The sequence below is a fragment of the Phasianus colchicus genome, chromosome 3 (assembly GCF_987193195.1).
Source record: "Phasianus colchicus chromosome 3, bPhaCol1.hap1.1, whole genome shotgun sequence".
Lineage (NCBI taxonomy): Eukaryota > Metazoa > Chordata > Aves > Galliformes > Phasianidae > Phasianus > Phasianus colchicus.
The window spans coordinates 42,518,579-42,542,812 of NC_143438.1; the positions used below are offsets into that span (position 1 = coordinate 42,518,579).

The 24,234-nt window shown below is 38.2% G+C and overlaps 1 long non-coding RNA gene and 1 pseudogene across 1 annotated transcript; one reads left to right on the forward strand and one right to left on the reverse strand.

Moving 5' to 3' along the window:
* Positions 1-12,453: 12,453 nt before the first annotated feature.
* Positions 12,454-19,601, forward strand: LOC116226521 (uncharacterized). Its single transcript, XR_004166335.2, has 4 exons — positions 12,454-12,511; positions 18,555-18,611; positions 19,074-19,185; positions 19,267-19,601. It is a non-coding gene; the product is annotated as an uncharacterized LOC116226521 (long non-coding RNA).
* A 2,600-nt stretch (positions 19,602-22,201) lies between these two features.
* LOC116226498 (uncharacterized) lies at positions 22,202-23,552 on the reverse strand (annotated as a pseudogene).
* Positions 23,553-24,234: the final 682 nt, after the last annotated feature.

The following is a 24,234-nucleotide window of genomic DNA, read 5'->3' on the forward strand; positions in this document are numbered from 1 at the left end:
GCTAACAACTTTTGCTACATGCACAAATATTTCTTTTATCCCCTGTTTCAGTATGACTTTTTGCTTATGATTATAGGCAGTAAAGACTAAAAAAAACTGTTAATCTTGAGAGTCTGTCCACATGAGATACACAATGATATTCCCTGGAATAAGAGCACCATTTGCACATTTATCAAACCTGAAAGAATTTAGCATTGAATATTTGAAATAATTTTGTGCTATAGCTACTCAATTAGGTTTTCTGTATGTTTCATCCTCCCAGAATTAGCCTGAATATCACCTGAAGATACTGCAACCTTAACTACATTGAAGCGATAACAGCTCTAAGCAAGAAAGACAACTGTCTTGCCCAGTGTGGCTTCTCTGAGACTGTGTAGCTCTCCAATTTTGCCTTGTCAGACTATTCTCTTGAACTTTCATTAGAAGACAAAGGAGCCTCATTCTTGTTTGTAAGCTGAACTCACACAGTGAGGATGGCAAGCTGAGTTGGGGATAAAGGAATACTCAGAGGGGAGAGGGAGATATTTTAGAAGGATGAAAAAAGGAATATTTGTGGTAGCAGAGGACAAAAAGTTTGAGGGGCATGGAGTACTGTGATGGGAGGTCTTGACGACCTCTGGGAGGACTGAAGCATTTCAGCAGTGCAGCAGGAGAAGTGAGAAGAAACAGGGAGGAACCAGGGAAGGCTTTTAAGTGTGGAGAGAAGGACTCCAGCACCTGCGCCTTTTGTTGGTCCTTCAACTCCTATTCAAATGTCTTGCTATCATTTCAAGTTGTCCCTGCTCACTTGAAAGCTGTCATAAGAATATACCCATGAATCACTCACTACAAAGTGTGTAAGATTTCAGAGACAAGCGTGTCAGGGTAGCTGACATTTGACATCAGAAGACAGAGACTTTTAAATTACTTATGAATGGATGGAGTGCAGATCAATAGAACCAAGAGAAGCATACAGCAAAGATGAAATATATTTCAATCTAGTCATGGAGAGAAAATATTTGAAGTAGGACAGTGTCACATCTTAGAGCAGATTGTCATGTACTCTATTTAAGGAAGATTTTCTGGCCAAAATACTTCACTTTGGAATACAGCCTAGTGAAAAAGGCTGTACCAGCAAGGAGAGTTGAGCAGAGACTATCCTACAAGCCAGTATAGCATCATTCTGAATCAGTAGGCTTCACAGCTTTAATTCAAAAAACATTCTGTTAAAAGTCTTGAAAAAAAGAAATAAAATCAATGAGAAAATTATTCAATGAGAGCGTTCACTGATACATTAAAATATGTATTCAAAACATTACAAAATATTTTAAACTTTGAAACTTTAATTTTTAAACTGTATGCAGTGTGTGAAAAGTTCAGTTCAGAATTTCATGACTGAAGTAACTTACAGTTAAACTGCTTTAACATAAATTCAATCTCCGATGTCATTTGTTGCATCATAGTATCATAAAGATCAAGCAGATTTCTCATGTGGATTAAAATCACTGAAACAAAGTCTGTATTCAGAGAATTCTTTTTCAATTTTTTAGAATTCACAATAACATTTTCCGTTGCTTAACTTTTCTTCTTCATCTTGCTAATATTTTGTTCATAGGATTGATAAGTATTATTTCCATTAAATTAATCAAATATAGTCCCTTCATTTATTTTTTTTTTTTAACTTCCTTTCCAAAAGATTTCCTTTCTTTTTAGCCCAAAAGGCCAACTGTGTCCTGGGCTGCACCAAAAGAGGAGTGACAAACAGGGAGGGGAAGGGGATTATCCTCCTATGCTCTGCCCCCATGGGCCCCCATCCAGCTGGAGTATTTTATCCAGGTCTAAGGCTCCCAACACAAAAGACATGTGGAACTGTAGGAGAGGGTCCAGAGGAGGGCCACAAAGATGATCAGAGGGCTGGAACATTTCTCTTATGAAGACAGACTGAGGGAACTGGTCTTTTTCAGCCTGAAGATCAGAAGGTATCAGGGAGATTTCATTGCAGACTTGCAATACATAAAAGGGAGCTTATAAACAGAAGGGAAATCAACTTTTTTTTAATGTGAGTAGATAGTAATAGCGCAAGGGGTAATAGTTTTAAACTAAAGTGCTGGTTTTTATTCTCTTCAAGATTTTCAGATATAACAGTCTTTGAAAGAGATCATGGGTGCATACATTTGAAATTATACAGTTTCCATTTGACAGCAGTGACACTGAAGCTGGCATGGCTTCAGGGAAAGTAATGATTTTCAATGTTGCCAGCATCTTTGCGCTTCCCTTAATTTACTCTTTGCCTGTGTATGCAATCAAATTTAGAAGAGAAATGTCACCTGAATTAGAAAAGGGCTGATACCAGACTTTGGCACAGATTAAGAACTTTAATAAAAAATAGCAAAAAGAAAGTGAAAATTAAAGGTTTGCAAGGTCAGTAGAGATGACCAGCTAGGTCATATCTGTTATCTGCAAATTCTGGCTGTTGAAAATTTGTGATGTAAAGGATATTTGTGAAATATGTTTGAATGGCAAAATCTGTTTAAGATCTGTTATATCAGCGTGTAAGATCTACAGGATGTCAAGATCACAGAGTTAGGGAACTGGAGAAATAATTTCTCTCAGAGGACTTCATAATTAGTTTGGAGAAAGGCCCCTACAGTAGAATCACCCATTGAATTAGCTACAGATTTACCTATTAAACAAACTACATGGACAGTATGATAGCAGAGTACTTTAATAAGATAATGAATACAAAATATTCAAGGCAAAACAAACAACTGCATACTTTCATTTCAGAGAAATAGACATTAGTCTTGAAATAAGGTGTACTAAGAAGAAGCTGAATGGCTGGATATCATAACAGGCTTTTACCACAGAGCAAAAAGAATTTATCAGGAGAAAAATGTTTGTTTCCATTAAGGATAATGCTATTACGGGAGCAAGATGATATCAACTGGTCATTGAATACTTGTATACAGTTCTAGTTCTGAGCTGAGTAAGACTCGGGAACAGCCTTCCAGAAAGCATAGACATAGGGTGAAAATACCTAACCAATTTAAAGACAGTTCTATGTAGATCACAAAAAAAAAAAAAAAAAAAAAAAAAGGAAGAAAGAAAAAAAAGAAAAATAAAGAAAAAAAAAAAACACCAAAATTTCCTTTAGTAACAAAGTAATATATCTACTTGCCCTCAGATGGCTGACATCAGTCTGACTTACTGATGCCTTACATCAGTCAGCTGCATAGTGTCCTTGAAAAGTGTATCTTCTACTGTCCTAAAGTGCAGGCATAAACAGACTAATCTACAGAGTGTGATAATTATCATACTAATTAGAAGTGAAAGGTTTTCTGAGATGTTAGGTAAAGTCTATGTCACAAACAGATTATTTTCCAATACATCTAGTTTGAAACAGTCATTTTCTATATAGAATTAATAAAATAGTAATGGGCTATATGTACTCCATTTTAAAAAGTTTTTTCTGCTTCCTGTGGCTATACATGATACATATGCCTTTAAATGAGACAATGAAGATCAAAAATATGTAAATTTCAGAGTATATTAAATGTGTATTTTCACTACCATTCACCTTAGTTAAGTTTTAAACTGATGAGAAAACATGGTCACAGTGAAGATATACTGCTTAAAAAGGCATTCAGTTACAATCCCACTTTTTGGAAAAGTATTTGACAAAATTCTGTCTGTTGTCATTGGTCCAACCTGAAGTCATGTGAACAGTCTGTAAATATGCAGTGAAGAGAGAACACACTGATACATCTTGCTTAGTACACAGGAAGTAGGAAAAGAAACAGTACTGACATATGCCCATCACTCCCAGCCACTGAAGCCAACTGGCATAGGATGGTCATTACAAAACTCATAAACACTTTGGAAAAAAAACACTTTTTATTGTCTAACCATGCTTGAGATTTGTTTGGAAAGTAGATGGTATGGTCCACTAGAGCACTACAGAATAATGCCCAAGTTCAGCTGTTTGTATAGTCACACTAGAGTGCAAAGAAAATTCTCCGGGCATTTTAATTTACTGGCATATGTGAGAGACCAGAGCATATTCAGGAAAGAGTTTCAGAAACAAAACTCAGGCAAATACAAGTGAATAGGAGGGGTATTTCAAGCCCTAAAGCATGTACATGATGACTGCTGAAGCAAAAAGATTTTTAATTTATTTTCTTGTTCTGACTTAAAGTATTTTAAAAATAACTGAAAATAGGGTTTTGGAAGAATGCAATTCATTCTACAAGTCCTATCAAATAAATGTTTCAAAATATGTCATTTTGGAGCATATTTAGGTGCATTAGAACACATATTAGTGTCACTGGTAGAAAAGACATGAGTCAAATAATGAAAACCAATTATTTTGAGTATTTTAAATGCAGCTTTTTTTTTTTTTTTTAATATGAACTCTTTATCATATTTTAAATTCTGCTTGAAAATATTAAATTATCTTAATACCGGTCTAGGAAATTAGCACAGGCTATAGACTTGCCTGGGGTAAATATATGCAATTCATTTGGCTGCAGATACTAGACTCATGGATCTGAACTTGATTGTCTTTTCTTTTATAATAACTGCAATTCTCACAAAGAAGACAGAATATCAAACAGAAGTGAGAGCACTAATGCTAAGGAAAGTAAGAAGTGATAAATCTCAGTGGCTTTGGGATCTTCATGGAGCAAGCAATTTTTTTTTTAAATATGCATGGAAATACTGTATCTATTATTCAAAGCAAAGAATGAAGTCTTCAGTCCTTTCTGAATGTCATGTATTACTGGCTTTACTTCATTTTTTATCTGCATACCTTTAAATTGCCTCCTTCCATCACACCAATATAAATTGAGAGCAAATCAATGATCTTTATGGGTCCCTTCCAACTTGTATGATTCTATGAAATTCACGATTTCCATCAACTTCAGTGAATGCATACCTGGAAATGAAAAGCAAGATCAGCATGTTCAGTACACTGGATAAAAGCCTTTTAGTTTCTAATTTGGATGGGAAGTAATACATGAATCCAACTTAGCAATTTGATTTGAAGTAGTTTAGGAATAGTACAGAACTAAAAGATGCAAATATATACTAGCTAAATAAGTGGCTGACAATGAATCTAAATAAATATGTAAATTCAAATTAAATTGTATTTAAAGAAGTTCTCTAGATTGGCGCTGTTTAGATACTAGATTTATGTCTATTGATAGTCTATTTTTGATACACAGCCCATTCTCAATGAGAAGGATCAGAAAAGAAAATCTGCTTTTCTTGAGGTCTTTTAATAAACCTGTATTACAAAATTAATATTGTCTAGACTTCAGTGTTTCAGTCTCCATTAAAAGTTGTCCAAACTATAAGGCTTCTTTGATTCATTCAGTGATTGCTCAGAAAAAAGAAAATGGCAGTCAAGCCTGTACTGTACACATTAAAGAAAAGACTCTGGATACAACCAGCTTTCTCTGCTGGTTTATGTCATAATTTTACTCATACTGTTTCCAGTTAGTTTCACTGGTTGTAAACAGATCAGCAATTTAGGTATAACTAGCTAACTACATAGGTAACTAGCTCCAAATAACAGTGTGATCTTGACTTTCTTTGCAAGACTAAGAAAAAAAATTAAAGCCCGTCATCAGTTACAGTATTTCCATTATTAATCATTCTGTTGAAGACAATTTATCTTATCAATTTGAGATTTCCAGGGCAGTATTTCGAACAGTAAACAATGTAAATTTTATCACATTCCTTTTTGATAACGATTTGTTTGTACCAGGATAAACTGAAAAATTCGTGCAAGTCAAGTCATGCAAGTTCTTTGTAGCTTTTACTGAAAGTCAGCCACAATCCACTGCTTTTGACAGGCAATGTTTTGTATGCTCAGAAAGTTATATTTTCCTTTATAATTGCAGTGTCTGGGTGCATCTGCTAACCTGAGACATTACAATGCACATTGTTATTTTTGTAAACGTTCACAACACTGTTTTTCACCAACAGTGGATGACTTGAAGTAACTGGCACTTTCCCTCTTAGGTGTATCATGTGTAACTGACAGTACATGCAACCTGTAATCAGTTCCTATCTTAGGCAACATAAATTAGTTCCACAGCTAATTGAAACTGATGACAACGACTCACCAATGGAAAATACATACTTTTCAGAAGAGTAACCAAACAAGTACATGATCAGAAAAGAACATTTTGTAAGTTTCCTGTTTTTCTACACCACTCACTATCTTCCCTCCAACCGAGAAATACCATCTTCATGTATTTCAGCAAAAGTCAGCTCAGACTCCCTGATGTAATGTACAACACAAGCAACTTATGCCAAAAAGGCTTCCTACAAAATCTGCGGTCCGGCAGTATAAAACTCATTAAAGGAAAATATTTAGAGTCAGAGGATGAGAAAAGTATTTTTTCTGTGTGTAGTTTAATACTCAGATGGGGTGCTTTTCCCATTACCCAAATTGTTATGGAGACCCCTCAGCACTATACTGTGATTGAATGAAAGGAGGGCACTGAGGAGTGTAGAAAAATGGCTATACTCAAGGGAAAAGGAAAAAAGATGTAAAAGAAAAAAAAGTAAAAAAAGTGAGAAAACACATTCTTCAAGAAAAGTGCTATCTAAAGCTTGTCATGTAAAAGTCAAATGCTGTAATGTGTAGGCTCATAATAATCAGCACAGGATCACAAAATACTAGAAAGGTCCAGGAAAACTCTAGGGAAATCAAATCAGGTAGCTCCATGAAGCTCACAGAGAAACAGAAATGGGGTGGACGATAAATAAACCAGAGAAGGCTGTGAGACAGATAAATTTCCTGGGATATGGAGTTCCTGCTTGAGGACACTCATACTATGCAGTATCTGTGGGCTGCTTTCTGTTGAGGGAGATGTAGTGTTACGCATGCATGTGAAATGACAGAGTAACTGACATTTAAAAATATTCATGATAAGATGAGAGAAATTATGGATTTTCTGCGGAAAATGCCTTGTGGAGGAATCTAATCTAAAAGAACTAGATTTTGGCTGCACCTTGCATATAGGAAATAGTCTGGAAAAGGTGGACTTCATGGGAGGCCTACCCACTGCATCATGTAAACTAACTGAGGGATAATGGGAGGAAAAAAAAAAAACAACAGCAGAATTTGATGGGGTTTTGTATACATTTTACTGCTGGTACATCTGACTAAAAATCATGAAGAATACTAACAGGGATGCTTCTGGTACCATAGACCAATTGAATCCAATAGAAATAGACAATAGACAATAACGTGTTGTCTATATGTTAGACAGCTATTCTTGAGCAAAGCAATTGAAGTAGGCTTATGAACCTCAGCCTGAAAATCTCTGAAGGAAAAGTATTTTGCTCACTGCCAGGAGGCAAATGACTGGGTTCCAGTTATGAAAAACAGCCAGCAGCTCCTACTCAGGGCTATTGCACTGTCTCAAACCAGCAGTCACATCCACCTCCTTATGGTATTCTGTATACAAAGTAATTATATAGGATCTCCCAGTATGATAACAGATTTTGATGCACTTAATAGGGGACCTAACAGAGTAAAAATGCAGGTTTTAAACCAGCTGTTTTCACTTTTTACTCTTTCAGTTTTGATTTATTCTCTGGAGACTTTTGAGATACCTGGAAGGCACCTCTTAAGGACTCAAGTAATTTAACTTCTTCTGTCAAAGCTTATTGATAGACAATGCTGGGCTTTTATTTTACACAAAGATTATTTCATGTCAGGAAGTACTGGTCTAGTTCTCATGTAATCAGAGTACCATTTTTCTTCTTCCTTTCTGAGAACAAAGTATCTCTCTAAGAGTGTTTTTAGTTAGAAGGCAAGGTAAGTTCTCTAGCTGCAGGATGAATCCAGGACAGATTAGTAGCTAGCACCATTTCACATCATTTCCTGTGTCCAAGACATTTACTTGGAGATAGGACTATGAGACCACAGCCACCCTGTAGTGGAAGCTGGTAGAGAGGTGGCATCACAAAACAGACACCTGTATGAAGGCTCCTGAATCCCAGTCTCTACATCTTACCTATGACTCAAGGCACAGGAGTGAAATGAAGATCTTCAAATCAAGGCAAAGATAAACAGGACATGTGGTAGTGTCATGGCCCTATTTGAAGCTGATGAGCAGCAAACAAACAGTGATTCAAAAGGTGAATCTGCCTGACAAATTAGATGTCATTCTCACTGGCGTAACAAGAAGCATCAGGTTATCATTAGTGAGAGGGAAGATACTGACTTAGAGTTTTGCCACTTGAGTGCAGCCTAAATACTGTCTGTGGAAAAATAAATAAATAAAAAGAGAGAGAGAAAATGAAGGTAGATGTGTAAACAAAAGCAAGAAGTGAAAAGCCTTGACACCAAGAAGATACTGAAGCGATGAGGAAAATCTTGAATTTTTAATGCAATATGTACAGTGAGATAAGAGGGGGGAAAAATGCCAGCAAGATGCTTGCTTGTTTCAAACAGGGGAAAAAGAAAAAAAAAGAAAAGAAAAAAAAAAAAAGATATATATAGTTGTCTGAGTGCAGTATCTGCTTCTCTCCATGGGAGACTAAAAGCTGTCAGCTCAGGTGTCTAAGAGGATTAAGGGTTCTAAACCTATGGCATTTCAGTATGATGAAAAACTTACTTGCCTTAGACTTCTTGTGAACTCTGACTTCTAACTACACTGTTTGAGATATAGATAGTGCATATTTACAAAAATCACTATTCTACCTCTGACATATGCGTCCTCTTGCACTATGCCGTACTTTTAGAGGAAAACAAAATAACTACTGTGAAATAACCTTCCTGAATGTGGAAGCTGATTTTTAGTTAGTGTCTATGAAAAAAAATTGGTTTCCTCATTAATGCTGATTTTTAGCACTGTTTGATGTACTCTGGAGTTGTACAAATATTAGGAAGCAAAGAGAAATATATGTAATATATGCAGTTTTATAGGATACATTGCATTCTTTAGTGAGAAGCCTAAGATGAGTTCTGTGTGTACTTTTTTTTTTTCCAGAAATTCTGTAGTATTTGAATTTTCATGAAATATGGAATGTAACACTTATTTGCTCCTAACATCTTCATCTAATCTTTGTTATAAGACAAAATTTGTTCTAGCACTTTATGTTTGTCTTTTAAGTTTTGATTCATTCTGGAATTGCACAAACCTCTAGTTGTTAAAAGTCTGTGATTAAAACAAGGACAAGGAATTTGATAAGTTTCTATATGGTTCTTCCTCACTTTCAGAGAAACCCCATTGGATATCTTCTATGGAGTAACTAAGGAAACACCAAATATTTTTCCTTCTTTTTATCTATTCTCCAGACTTGAAATAATCTCAGCACTATTTCTCATCTCTATACTAACTGGCCTTACCTACCTGGTAGCTCACAAAGAGTCATTGCCAAAGTTCAAATAATTTAGCTTTGAACTCATTTTATTTTTGCTGAACTCATTTTATTCTCCACTCTTAAGAAGGTAATGGTATTTACCGAGCATAAGATCTGTGATATAGCAAATACAAGTAAAAGGCCGTAGCTTTGCACAGACTTGACAGAGCATAATCTCAGGTTATGTCTTGACCTCAGGTTTTTTTAATATTTGTCTACTGTTGAGGTGACTGTTGCCCCAGCTGTTTTAGCTTAAATCCTGTGAATGCCATATAGGTAAAAAGTTCATCTGAAATGAAGAGTCAGCAGGTAACAAACTGCAGCCCTTTAGGGGAGCAAAGGCTATGAGGTAGAAAAAAACATAAAAAGTTCTGCAAACCCAACACTAGTGTTTTAGCTTATTCTAGTCCACTTTTATATTGATTGAAGTTCTTCTCAGCATTTTTTTTTTAATGACTTTTCATATCTTTGTAATCCTTGCTACATATTGAGCATAAACTGAGCTTAGACTGCAATCTCAGCAAGGGTATGTGCGTTACGGATGTTACTGTTAAAAATGGAATGGAATGGAATGGAATGGAATCACAGATTTTTTAAGATTGCAAAAGACCACTAAGATCACCTAGTCCAGCCGTCAGCCCATTATACCATGGCCACTATCAATGTCCCCCAGTGCCATGTAGTACCAGAAAGAAAGAAGCCCTTGCACTCCTTGTACACAGAGCTGATGTTTGTGGAAACATTTAATTTCACCACACTACATAAGTTTGGAGAGTTTCAGCAAGATCTGTTGATAAACTCAAATAATACTATTTAAAATTTCTGCTTTTAACCATTTGTCACTAAATAATAGAGTATTAAATGACTACCAGACAGATACATGCTGAAATGACACTGCATTCCTTGGATGACATATATATCTGCAATGGCCACTTCTGAACTTTCTAGATGCCCAGGAGGCCTGAAAGCCTGAATAACTGTCCAAAGTGTAGGCGTACAATGCTTCTATGGACAGTAATCAAGCTCAGAAATCGTAGGCTACCTACCTTGCTCCAGTTCTGACTGGAGATATGTGGCTAAAAAAAAAGTCACTGTAAGAGGTATTTTATGTTCAGTCTAGATCAAGGATTTGGATGTATATACTTACAAGTATATGGTGATTTCAAGTATTTGAAGGAAGCAGAAAACTCCAATAAATGCCTCAATCTGAGATACATTCATCTAAAATTCTGTATGGAATTTTGAATGATTTTAACCATATCTGGAACAGTGGGAGGCAGTAAGCATCATTACAACACAGACTTCACTTACTATTCTTCCTTCCTTCAATAAATAAATAAATAAATAAAAAGGTCTGATAATATAATTTGTGGTATCATGAAAAAAATCACTATCATACAACTCCTGTTTATGAGTTCTGAATTGTGATATTTGAATAGAGGATTATATATGTATGTATATATATAGATGCTATTATATATATATATGTTCTCTTTTGCCATGACAATATTTTTTATATTATGTGTGTTTCTTTCAAATTATATTTTAATTTTTCATACTTTTTTATGGTGTATTTATTTTTACAATAAATTAGGTATTTTATTTTGTTCAAGTCCTTCTTACAGGAAAGCAGAAATCACAAAGAGTTCATGATATGAGATGCTACTAAAATCTTATTTGCATGCTTTATTATAGACCACTGAGGAATATTGTAAACTGTATTAACAGTACGTATAACAGAAAACAGGAGGTTCTCTGAGACAGGAATCATTACTTAGAATGCATTTGGTAACAGATATGTCCCAATGGAGATCAGTTGAGGCTTCCAGCACTGCCACCGCACAACAATACAAAACAGCTCCAAAAAAAATCATGTACTACATATACAAATGTTCATTCTGTATAAGTTCTGTACCTATCAAATTATAAACTGTACTTAACAAGCACTAAAATGTACTTGCTAAGAAAGGGAAGAGAATCAGTAATGAGAAAGACAGGGAGCTGTTGGAGAGGGTCCAGAGGAGGGCCACGAAGATGATCAGGGGACTGGAGCACCTCCCCTATGAAGACAGGCTGAACGAGCTGGGCTTGTTCAACCTGGAGAAAAGAAGGCTGCGGGGTGACCTCATTGCAGCCTTTCAGTACCTAAAGGGAGCCTACAAACAGGAGGGGAATCAACTCTTTGAAAGGGTGAGTGACAGCAGGACAAGGGGAAATGGTTTTAAGCTGAGGGAAGGGAGATTTAGGTTGGACGTCAGGGGGAAATTCTTTACAGAGAGAGTGGTGAGGTACTGGAACAGGCTGCCCAGGGAGGTTGTGGATGCCCCGTCCCTGGAGGTGTTCAAGGCCAGATTGGATGGGGCCCTGGGCAGCCTGGTCTAGCATTAGGTGGAATGGTTGGTGGCCCTGCGTGTGGCAGGGGGGTTGGAGATTCATGATCCTTGAGGTCCCTTCCAACCCTGGCAATTCTGTGATTCTGTGAGATATGGCATTACGGTCAAAAACGAAGCTAGCAGAAAGCTCTTTTGAAGCAAGCAGAAGGAAGCTCTGTTCAACCCTGTTCTGAACATCATCTTCCAGAATTTTTACTTTCCAGTGGTAAGAGTTTCACTTCATTCAACCTTCACATGATTCTGCTCAGATTCTTCTAGATGAAAGTTTATGGTCATTTTTCTCTATTTGGCTATAACCTGTACTCATGCTAAATGGCAACTATATTCGATTATATTAAGCTGTGCAGCTTGATTAACAGAAATGATGTTTTCAAAATGAAAAGGATGAACAAGCTAGTGAATGGCTGGTTGGCAAAGAAATAGACAGATTTTTTAAAAAGGAGTAAAATGTAAGTCATGGCATACATCTCAGAGCAAGTATTACTGCAGAGGAAAGTGAATTACGATTAGAATTGAAAACTGCTTGACCCTGGTATGGGAACTGCTGAATCACAGCCTGAACTTCTGATTGACCACCTGAGGCAAGCAATGAGTCAGCCACAGGAGCACAGGTGAAGGTAGTTCACCTGTGCTGCTGGAAGGGGTGGAGCCTGGCTCCACCTCTCCTAGACCCATTTAAGTGCTGACTGCCAGCAAGGAAGGATCTCTTCCTGGAGATCACTTCTTGGGGAGAATGTTGTAACCCTATGATATTGGTAAGTATTTTTCACTTTTTATCTTTCCATTGTGATAATTCTTCTTAGCCTAAAGCTCTATATGCTTATTGATCGTACAGCCCTGTGGAGATTTTTAATTTCCTTTTTTACTCTGTATTTTTGTATATATTCTAAGACCAAAATGAGACACCTTAAGAAAAGCAGCACCTGGGAAGCTGGAAAACAATTTTTTGTCCAAAAGATATTATTGATATTGCTTGAAAGAGAAGTAGGAATTTGGTTTGTCTATGCCTTACTTTTTCAGGAAACAGATTTGTCCATCTAGAAGAATCTTTCTATTATCTACTCTTTCTTGCAGAGTGATATTAATAGTTTGTATGAGAACAGTCATAAGCCATAATTCAGTCATAAGTCATAATTCTATTCTACCTTTCTAGGTAGAATAGAAAAATTTCATATAATATTCCTTATAGTTTTCCCTTGTAATTGGAAAGCACTTACTTCATCTCCTGTTTTCAAGTCATTTCCTCACTATTTCCTTTCTTCTGATGCTGCTAACTGAATATTCCAAAGACTGATCTCATCCTAAGCATCACAAGAAGATGAAAACTTAAGTTCCTATGCAAACTCACTATGTAATAAATCTTTCTCTTTGTGAATGGAAGAATATTTTTATCGCCTTCAGTTTGTGCTTTTTAGCAGTCTGTTCATCCAAACTGCTAAGATTGTACCTGAAAAATAATTTTCAACAAATGGAAGTTGCTATTTTTTGATAAACCACAGAACATGTTTTGGTTGCCAATAGCTGCGTTTTGAGTGGATTTTTCTTCTGCCAGAAATGTGGAAATAATGTCATTCATTTTTCCAAGCACTGAAGCAGTAGTTTAAAATTAATCAACTAAAATAAAGTATATGACCAAAGCAGGAACGGAGAGACGTAATTGTTGGACTTTAAGTTAAATTAAACTTAACTGGGAACTATTGATTATAACCTATCCCTAATAGTTGGATTATATAGTTGAATTTATGGGACTGCAAGAGTTCTGCTGGCAAATGCAGCAGACACAGCAGTGTGCACAAATTGATGGAGAAAAGGAGGCTGGAAATGGATGAAAGCAGGGAGGATCTACTACTATAATTGTGACAGCCTGAAATGCCACTACCCCAACACATCAGAGGCCTCAAATCAGAGCAAGATCTTGAGGGAAGCTGCAGATCTGCAGCTTAGTACCTGCTTGCCCAGAAGGTGCTAATGTTCGTGAATTCAATTTTAGAATCACAGATCCTCTCTGAAAATGGAGGAGTGCTGTGAAGGGGCAGGATCCACTCAACAAAGTCAACAAAGAGCATCTTTATTGACAGGCTGGATGGGCTGGTAAGGAGACAAGAGAACTACAGGCTGTTCAGCCTATCTTTGTTCCCTAGCAAAACTGTGGAGTGAAATCTTCTGTAGTGCATTTCAGAGGAGTTGAAGGAGAAGCAGCTAAGTGGGAATACACAGCAGAGATTGATATCTGTTGTAAGGGAACTGTTATGTCACAGCTGAACTGCTGATTGAGCACCTAGTGAAGGGGTGGTTGGCCCAGGAAGCACAGATGCAAGCAATTCACTTGTGCTTCTCACATGACCAGAAGAGGTGGACCCTGAGTCATTTACACCTCCACGGGGTGAGTGTCTCCTTAATGAAGGTTGTTTCCTGAGTATCTGTAGTCAGAGGCCCCATTGCCAGTTGGACGAGTTGACTTTTTCCTACATACAATCATTGATATTCCTAAGGGCATTTTATCATGAAAAACTTATCAGAAGCAATTTGCTATTTCCAAGGGCCACTGAATGTTCAAATGGATGACTTCCTCTGAGGAAGTAATTGGAAATGTGGGTGAAGGGAAGAGCAGCAAATTTGTTTTTATCTTACCTTTAGGCTTTAATGCTGTATCCCATAACTGTATATGAGTTGAGACATCGTGGTCAGGATTGGTGGATAGCAAGGTGGATTAAAATCCAGCTGGGTAACTGGTTTCAGGAAATAGAGGTTAATATGTAATGCTTAGTAACAAAGGCAGCAGCGTGGGGGTCTGCGCTGGGCCCTCTACTACTTAGGATCTCTATTAAGGACCTGGAGGAGGCAATGGATCACGCTGTCATCGACTGTAGGTAATACCAAACTGGGGCATGTGCCCCTGTATTTGAATTCCTCAGAGGAAGCTGAGCTGAGGAATTACCAAAATGAAAGAGGGGCAGAGAAGCTGGAGCACTTGTCTCTTCAGGGAGGAATTGGGCTGCTTTGTCCCTGAGAAAGAGCAGCTTCAGGTGGACCCACAAGCAAACTCCATTGTACCTATGAGGCATTCTACTGATCATTCTATTGATAGAGCAAGGCTGTTCACATTGAGGGAAGGAGACAATATCTTATAAGTGAGGTTCAGATGAAACATCAGGAAAACCTTTTTTCATCATGAGAACAGGAACTAGCCTGTGTTGTCTGGGAAGGCTGTGGAGTCCCCATCTGAGCATGAATGACAGGACAAAGCCCTCAGCAACCAGGTCTGGCCTCAAAACTGTCCTCCTAGCTATCAGCAGGTTTGGACTGGAGACCTCCTGACTGTCCTTCCAACCTGAGCATTCCCATGGTCTGTTACCCTGGAAAGCTGATATCCTATTTGGTTGCACCAGCAAATGCTGTACAGATACCTCATTCACGTTGCATTGCTGATTGAAGTATTCTATTTACATGAAATTTAATTGGCTTTTTGCTTTCAGATTTTTTTTATAAACAGCCTTGTTTAGCCAATCATCTCCTCTCGTGGTAGACCATTGTGCTCTGTCTCAGAGCTGTAGAAACAAACTGGGAACCTACTTTACCATGCCTCCTGTTCAGAATGGCAGCCCTGCCTGCATGATATTGCTCACTATGTCAGTCTAGCCCACTTATTGTTTCAGTCCATCATCCTGTCATTCTAACTGCAGTATAACAGTTTAAAAATACGGTTTTCTTTCATTGTGAACAATAGAACTACTTTCATCCTAAGAATTTCTTTTTTCTTGTTTAGAAAGCAAAGAAAAAGATTTTCTACTTGTATGCTTGGAAGCCCTTCTAGTTTCTAGTCTTATTCTCTCTCCAGGAGGCATTGGCCTCTCCATGTCTCACCTCTCATCTATTGTGTCAGGCCAGCAGAAAGGGAAAAATATGGTCACTCTTGTCAGATTTTTCAGCTTGAAGTTGTTTTATTAGAAGGGATTCTTAATGAAATTATGACTGCTGGGATAGCAATAAGCTATGAAATATTTACCAACAGAAAATAGCAATTAAAGGCAAGAAATTCAGTAAGCCAGTACTATCTTTTATTTTTTTAAAGGAAGTTTATTTTGGGGATAAAAAGTCACTTATCAAATGAATACAAATATAGCTGCTTTCTGTTCCTGTCACTGTTTAATTTGCTGGTTGACTGCGCACCTCCCCTGTATCTTAAAGATGCATCGATTAAAATGAAGTATTAATCCAGATGAAACCAGGGCCAGAAAAGCAAACAACAACAACAACAAAAAAAAAAAAAACAGTTGATATTTAGTCAATATTGGCAAAATATATAAATGTATGGCTGAGTTCGAGGAACACATTGCTGTAGTGAGGTAGCTACCAGTGCAAGTGTTCTGCAGAAGCACTGCTGATCTTTTCTGCTGAAAGTAAATATTTCAGCATATCAGAAGCAGTAACTCAAAATATTTATTGGAAGTTCAGTGATGGATGAGGTGTGAGGGAGCTCAGCAGGAAAGCAGTAGGCTGTCTGACTCATTGTGCTTTAATTCTGGTTGGGAGGTACAAAGATAAAGTCAGTATGAGCAAGTAAGAGGGTGAGAGTGTACACAACAAGTGAAAAGGGTCTGGTAAGCTCCCACCACTGGGAACTAAGCTGAAAGTCACCACTGCACAGCACTGTCCATAGCTGCATTCCTGAAAACAGCCATTTTAGTGGAAATAACAGTTTTTAAAGAGGAATGGTGGGAATTCTTCTGGTGAAGTTTGCTTCTCACATAGGAGTTCACTGATAAAAATTTGAGTGGATAGATCCTATTTATTTTGCCTTCCTTGTGATGGTACAATTGAAAGAGAAACTCAACGCTTGGTGTAGACAAGCTACCCAGAAGTGAATAAAACCTATGGACTCAGCATTGCACTTTCTTAGTGAATGGGGTGTGCAGCTAAAGGTTAAATGAGGCTGCTTCCTGCTCAGGTATTATGTATGTTTTCTGGTTCTCAACTTCTGTCTTTGTGTTTTCACAAGTATATTATCTTTTCCATGCCCTTTGCAGTAAGTTATTCCATGCTCATTTCCTCTAACTTAGAAGTGCTCCCAATGGTATTTTCTACCTTCATGTTTTCATGAGACTGCACAACGTATGGTGGATACAAATCCTGTGCAGCCCAAGGAGACCTGAGCAGAAGAGACTTATAAACATTGCAGATAGAGATGTCTAGAGAAAACATGCTCTTTTTCCCCACTGTAATAGAAGGCACTTTAAATGGATGGTAACAGCATCTCCAGTAAAAAGAAAAGAAATGTTCTCTGCATGTGAGAATCCTAGAAGAGCTATGGTTTACCCAGTAGAGACAGAAGTTGTATTCTGGCAGTGAAGTACTCCTCACCCCTTTGCATTCAGTCTACAGAAAACAGGATGAATGCACCATCCAGTAGGAAAAAAGGAAGAAATTATATAAAAAAACATGTTCATTTGAGGCTCCTGCTGGTAAACTGCACCTTTATCACTATAATTTGTTTAATATATATTTCAATTCATTTACTGTGTTTCATGACAGGAACACAGCTGCTGGGTGAAGACAGTTAAATATATATGTATATATCTATATTGTAAACTTCCCCCCTCTTTTTAAACACTGAAATTGGTCAGCAGGATTCCATGCAGGCTTAGCAAGTATCATCAAAACCTCTGATAAAATCCTGAGACTGTGCTTCTCAGTAGGCACCATGTGTGACATCAGTGGCTCTTAAGGTTGACACAAGTGCAGGCACTTGTAGAATCAGAGCCTTACAGTTCTATTTTTTCAAAACACTGCTTGAGCAAATTCACTCAGCTTTCTGCAAACCAGAAACAAGAGCAAGAAATAAAGTGTGAAGTCATTGCAATGCAGATACTTTACTCTTAGCCCTGACCATTTTTTCTAGTGATGTTCATAGGGGGCAGATCCTCAGTGGTGGAGGGAGGCAGCATCATCTGTGGCAATGTTCTTCCAGTGCTGGAAGAATTGGTGATGGCTAAAGGGATCACTGTGGTATTTTGGACTGTAGTGGGTTTTTTCTGCTTTCAGTGGTGTAGAGATCTACTGCACCAGACCCCCAAAAAAGCAATGTAATATTTAGTTTCTGTGCAAAGTTGTTACTATTTCTGTCTCCTTTGGGGGAAGAGGGAGGAGCAACCAAATTCTCCTGTTCTACATTTACTTCCATAAGTGATATTGCTTACTCCTAAAGAAGAAAAATTGTAAAAGGAAACACCTCTTTAAAAGGGATTGGATATACATCTTCATACCAGCAAAGATGTCTCTAACTGAAAAGTGATCTTATCTGTGGTGGTCCTTGAATGAAAGCTGAAGATCTTTCTTGTTGCCATTGAAGGACACAGAGAAATAGGCACATAGGAATTTGTTTTTGTCTTTGTGTGGTTAAACACTGTTTTCAAAGTTCTATATTTCTTTTTCTCCTAAACCAACCCCCAGACCTACTGAACAGTTACTTTGGAGATTCCTCTTTTGTTAAAGGAACTAAGGATGATGCCAATAGAAGATGAGTTAGAATTCTCATGCATGCGTGGCAGCTCCTCAATTGAAGAGATGCTTTCAATATTTCCAAGCATGCACACAAAAGCCAAAGACACAAGGTCTTAAATACGTTGTATCATTATCTTCAATTCCACTTCTTAACAATGGTCTCTTTTTTACTGTTCTTTAATACTTTCTTCCTTTACCCTGAATATCCTTTTTGTTAAAAGCTCAATAATAGAAAATGTTCCTGCATGAACCAAGAAGCATTAACAAAGTATTTTATACTTTTTCTAAATGTTTCAGGTTGGCTGTTCACATCTAGGTACCCACTACAGCCTATTGTAAAAAGTACACTGTCAAGTGAGTGATTTTTTTTTTTTAATCCATCTAGGGTTTTCAATAGTGCAGCTGCCTTGCTATCATTTCCAAGTAACTACTTTGAATGAAAATAAATCAAATGTGTGGAATAATGATAAGCATTATGATATAAGCATAATGATATAAGTATAAGCAAGAATACTATGCTTGCAAAAGTGCTAGAATATATGAAGGCCCTATTTCTACAGAATTCTTTGTAACAAATATACTTTCTCAATTTGAAATGGTTTTATCTTTCTCATTATTTTGCAAATGTAATCATATTTTTTTTTTTTTTACTTCAAATACTTCCTTAATGAAGAAAGAAAATACAATTGCAATGTGCTTCTGGGGAAATAGAAATGCCTAAACATTTGCCTATGAAGTGCGGCTCATTTCATTTCTGAGTAGTAATACAGTGAATCTATTTAGAATTTAACTTTTACCATTCCACAATTCATACAGGTCTTTGCAGCCCTGAACCAACCTGTATTTGAAGATCTGAGACAATGTCCTCCTCACTTGAATAAATTTTTCTGCTCTCCCTATATCCTACTGAACTAGATTCTTTTATTAGGTACTTTCACAACTTTTATTTCTTTTTTTAAATCCAAAAAGTTTTCCCTTTTACATTCTCTCTCTCTCTCTCTCTCTCCAGGCACACAAGCAGCTCTGACCCATCATTTTCAGTGCTTCCCTGACATTCTTGGTTAAATTTTTGACTTAGTATTGTTATACAAGCACTGTCACTGCTTTAATATGAAGGATATAAAATAATTATTGCACTGTTTATGTCAACTACATACAAATCATTTTAAGGTGGTCTTTGTATATTCATTTTTTTTATTTTCTTGACCAAGAAGACTATTTTAAATATTCAAATACTCCTGCATCTTGAGTTCTTTCATCCTTGGTGATCCCATATTGGACTCGGCATAATTCTCAATTAATTACCTGGAAATACAATAAATGAAAAAAGCATCTGAAGATGGAAAACTGGGAACAAATCATGGGATTGTAGATTCAAAACTAAAAACTAGCTTCATAAATGATCCCAAAATATTTGAATTGGTGTCAGTTTTTTTAATTGTATTTTCATTAGGGTACTTTGCATTCTGCCTTTCTTCATTTTGTGATAAGAAATGTTCAGAAGTTCCGAAGTGTAACAGCAAGATCTCAGGTGTGTTTGCTAAGTTCAGGTTTTGGTTTGAAGGGAGTGTGCAAAAATTGACATTAATTTCCAATCAGAACACCTACAGTTCTAGTTTTCAGTGCACAAATGCCTACCTGAACCCATCAAGATTATTTGTGAGAGTTTGGCTATAGAATTTCTGAATATCTGCAGTTGGGTGACAATTGAATCCAGTTCTGCCCTTTATTCCTGGATGCTGGCTGAACATTGCCACCTTATCTTTTCAACTTCCCACAAAGCTTTAGTGAGCTCATTCAGAGAACTCAACACTGGCACTATCAAAAAAGTGTACAATCAATGAATATACAGATGCTATGGTATAGCAGAGATCTTGGCTGTGTAGTTGAAAACAGAAAAGATAGGAACACTCACCTATAGCCTAGGCTCACTTAGGAAATGCCAGTGGAGTGGATCTCATCTCACACCAATTTATAGGAGGGAGGTGAGGTTCTTTTAATATCTGTATACCCGGTGTGAGATTAAGAAACAACGGTTCATATGTTAGTCCAACCAGTTTATTATAAATCCTAATTAGGGAGACGGGGAAGGGAAGGAGGGCGATAGAAAAGATAGGAAAGAAGCAAGAACGCCATAAAGCAGGGATAGTCACCACCAGGATCCAGCAGTGGTCCCGCTGCACACTGCTTCGAAGGTCCGAGGCAGAAGCAGCGGGGGGGAGAGCAGCCGCAGCGTGGCCGGTGTTGGGCAGCAAGCAGGTAGCAGGAGGCAGTCGCAGAGCCAATCCGAGAGGGGAAAGCAGGACTCAGGTAGCAGGGCCAGGAGAGTCCGTCAGCATGCAGGCATTCCATAGTGAGGAATCTGATGGCAGACACCTTTGTTCTTCTTCAGCATCATGGTAGAGCACAGAGAAAGTCCAGGAGGGAGAGAGTGCAGGTTGCAAGGCTTCTTCATGGCAGAAACCTCTTCTTCTTGATGAGGAATCTGTTGCGAGAAAACCTCTCGTTGTTCACAACTGTAGGTCCCCATTTTATCCTTCTTCTCTTGCTGCCTACCTGACATCCCTGGGTGCTTGAGCAGGAGTCATGTGAGTACCTCCTGAGATGGCCATCTTCCTCGAGATAGCCCACACAAAAGACTGCTTCACAGCCACTAAGCTGCAGCTTATCTCTCTCTCATTGCCCCTGGCCTTGTCCATCTGTGCCCCCTCAGGCAAAGGATTTCACAGCCCTTGCCCAGGACTTATCCACCAAAGTTCTCCAGACAAAGGATTTCTCAGCCTCTGCCCAGGACTTGCCTGAACTTGTTCATCTGTGTCCTCAGCAAGCCTTGAGACAATGATGTAAAAGAATAATCTCTTACACAACCCCATGACTCAAAGGTTGCTTTAAAATGGGACACAGATGATCCATGATGGTGAGAAAAAGATAGCAAGCATAGGGGAAAGAAGGGGGGGAGGGAGAGGGGCAGGGAATCAAAAGTTTCATACAATCATTACAACAGATTCAGTGTTGTTTACAAATGTTGCCCTGACCTGCTTGACTTCCCCATCAGTAGAGGAGGTTACAGAGTACATAGTTGATACAACACATCATACAAAACATGGAACCATACAAGAAAAAAACATAGAAGTTGCAACAGTACACAATATCAACTTGCCACAGACACCATGCCGTGACTCTACAGGACTGGTGACATGAATATTACATAATGAAAACGTAGAAAGTGAAAAGAGACGACCATACACTTGACAATAACCATACATTTAACAATAACCAATAACAAATAAATATTACAAATAGAAATACAACATTACCACCCACAACACAAAATACAGTACTTTTGCAACAAAAACACAAAATGTAATCAAAGGTATATTCAGCATTCTAGCATGCTTGAATTTTCAATATTTCTGTCACAAATTACACAAATTATTAGAATCCTTTCTGTGTTCAGTCAAGATCCACAGGAGTGTTCTGTAAAATAAAAACAAGACAACGACTTGCCCTTTTTGGGGGCTTTGTTAATATGGTTAAAAAATGAGGGATCAATCCAGCAATTGTTAATTAAAATTGTTAATCCAGCAATTAGAAGTGTTAATTTTATATTCCTTTTTGGGAGTGTTCTTAGCCTTCCAAGGATATTTGTTAAGGGTTAGGAAAACTGGCCTCGGGTTAGCTGAGCCAATCCATACAGGCTGGCCCGGGAGATAAGTGTTTCCCTTTGCTGTGAGCTTTCTAATGCATCCACCCTTCACCGCCCCCACCCCGTTCACTTGGGAGGGGCGAAGACATCAGGTTTCTGGCTTGGACAGCCATTCAGGTTCCCTGAGAGAGGCCCTAGGACCTGGCGTTTTGCTTTCCTCAAGATTCTCGAGCTTTTGTTCTGGCCACTACTTAACTAATTTCTCTAACCTGACTGTGGGTAATCCATTCATCAGATCTCATGGAACAGCCTTTAACCAGCCCAGTGTCCAGAGACAATGACGTTTATGATCAATGTTCCACCTACCAGTTTTTACTGGCATTGAGATCCTTCCAGACTCACTGAGCTTTGGGCTAGGAGGCCTGGGAGCAAGGCTGACCACTGCAAGCCTTACTTCTCTTGGTTCAAATTTACTAGAGGAAGAAGAAACCACCGGCCCATATTTTCTCCCATAGTTAATTAACTCTTGGGCTATCTCCCCCCACCTCCATACTTCGCATCCTGACTGCAGATGGTTGGGGGTTACAGTTTCCTCTAACACTGTCCGGGTTCTTTCTCCCTGAGGCATACAATTTCAAGCAAGGATACAAGCTGTGTCTATGGGTTTCAGTGATTCCGGAAGCCCTTTACTTAAAGGGGTCATCCTCTCAGGATCAACGGGCATCATCATGGGTGATTCATGATGTGGCTGCAGCTTTCTATCATACATCAGTTGGAAACAAGCAGCCTTTTGAACGCTCTCTACTAATTGGTCAGTTGTTCCAGTAATGGCAAGAGGGTCTCCCCTGTCTAAAGGGTTGAGATCACCTGCCCAATAGGCAGCCCTTTGTGTTAATGACCAGGGAGCACGATTGTTACCGGTAGTTAGAAATACTCCTGGTCCCCAATAACCTTCTGCTTCCTTTTCTGTCAATCGAATCTGATCGCCACCAGTGAGACTAACCCTCCATACATATTCTGTTTCTGATTCCTTTGGAGAGCGGCTAAAGTCCTTTTTCAATTTTGCTAGCTCGGTGGCTGAGAACGGAATTTCCTTAACATTCATTTGAGGATCTAGATCCTCGCCGTTATCAAAAGTATATTCGGTTTTTATCAAAGGATGCAATGGGGCTATTGGGGTTTCTAATTTGTCTAGTCTTTCCTTTATTTCTTGTAGTTTCTCCCGAGGAAATGTTTTTTTCTTGAGGCAAACTATGGGTGACAGTATGGCTAGTACCCTTACATGTTAACAGTTCCTTGAAAGCCATCTGCAACAAAGCCGAACTACGTTTCTCTCTAATTGTTCTTCGAGATTAACTACTTGATTCTACAGAGTTTTTACTAATTCCTGCAGTGCTTGTATGGTTTGGAGTTCTGCCGAATGCTTTTCATTTCGGAACTCCACAGCAGCTTTTAAAGCAGCCCCGAGTACGGCACAAATAAACGAGTTTCCTTTTCCAGCTCGCGTACGAGCCTCATTCTGTAAAACACTAATGCGGTCTGAAACACTGCAAATTATGCCAACTTTGGCTTGCCCAGTCCACCCCTGATAAAGAGGGACGAGCACCATGCTTTTCTAGAAGGTCAAATAACACATCTTCACTTTTCATACAGGCAATACTGTCACTCATTTCTTAATACAATGGAAGATCTACACTAAGGAGGAGGTACACGTGTTCAAAAGCTCACTTAATCCTTACCGCTCCTCCCAGGGAGCTACACTACACCTAAACAAACGCAAATGCTCCAATCACGCCTCCCTTTTGTTGAGGGGAGCACACAAAGACAAGAGGCTAAACCAACACCTATTAGGTTTCAATGTAAGGAAAAAAAAAAAATTGTAAACACCACACCTAAGTTACAGTTTCACTCCTTGGAGCTCCAGGAAGCACACACAACTCAAACCACTCCTCCCTTTCTTTGGGGGAAGCACAAAGATACGAAGAAGCTAAAGCAACACTTTCTAGGTTTCAGTAAAGCAAATAAAAACTTCTTGGAGAGGTACACACGTTTAAGTCACAAAATATCACTTCCTCGCTTCCCTAAGAGGCTCATACAAAAAAGGTTCAAATTTCGTAGTTTAATTACAAGATAACTACAGAGAGGTCTTCTCGAGGAGGCACACACGTGTTAAACAATATGCAAATAGTCAAAATACGTCCCCGAAAGGTACAAGCAAACAGCAAGATTCGGAATATGGAGCGGTCTTCTTGGAGAAGGTCTCACGTCTAAATTTTCAAGAAATCTCTCTCCTTGCAACTCCAGGAGGTGCACACAGAAAAGTTTCAAACT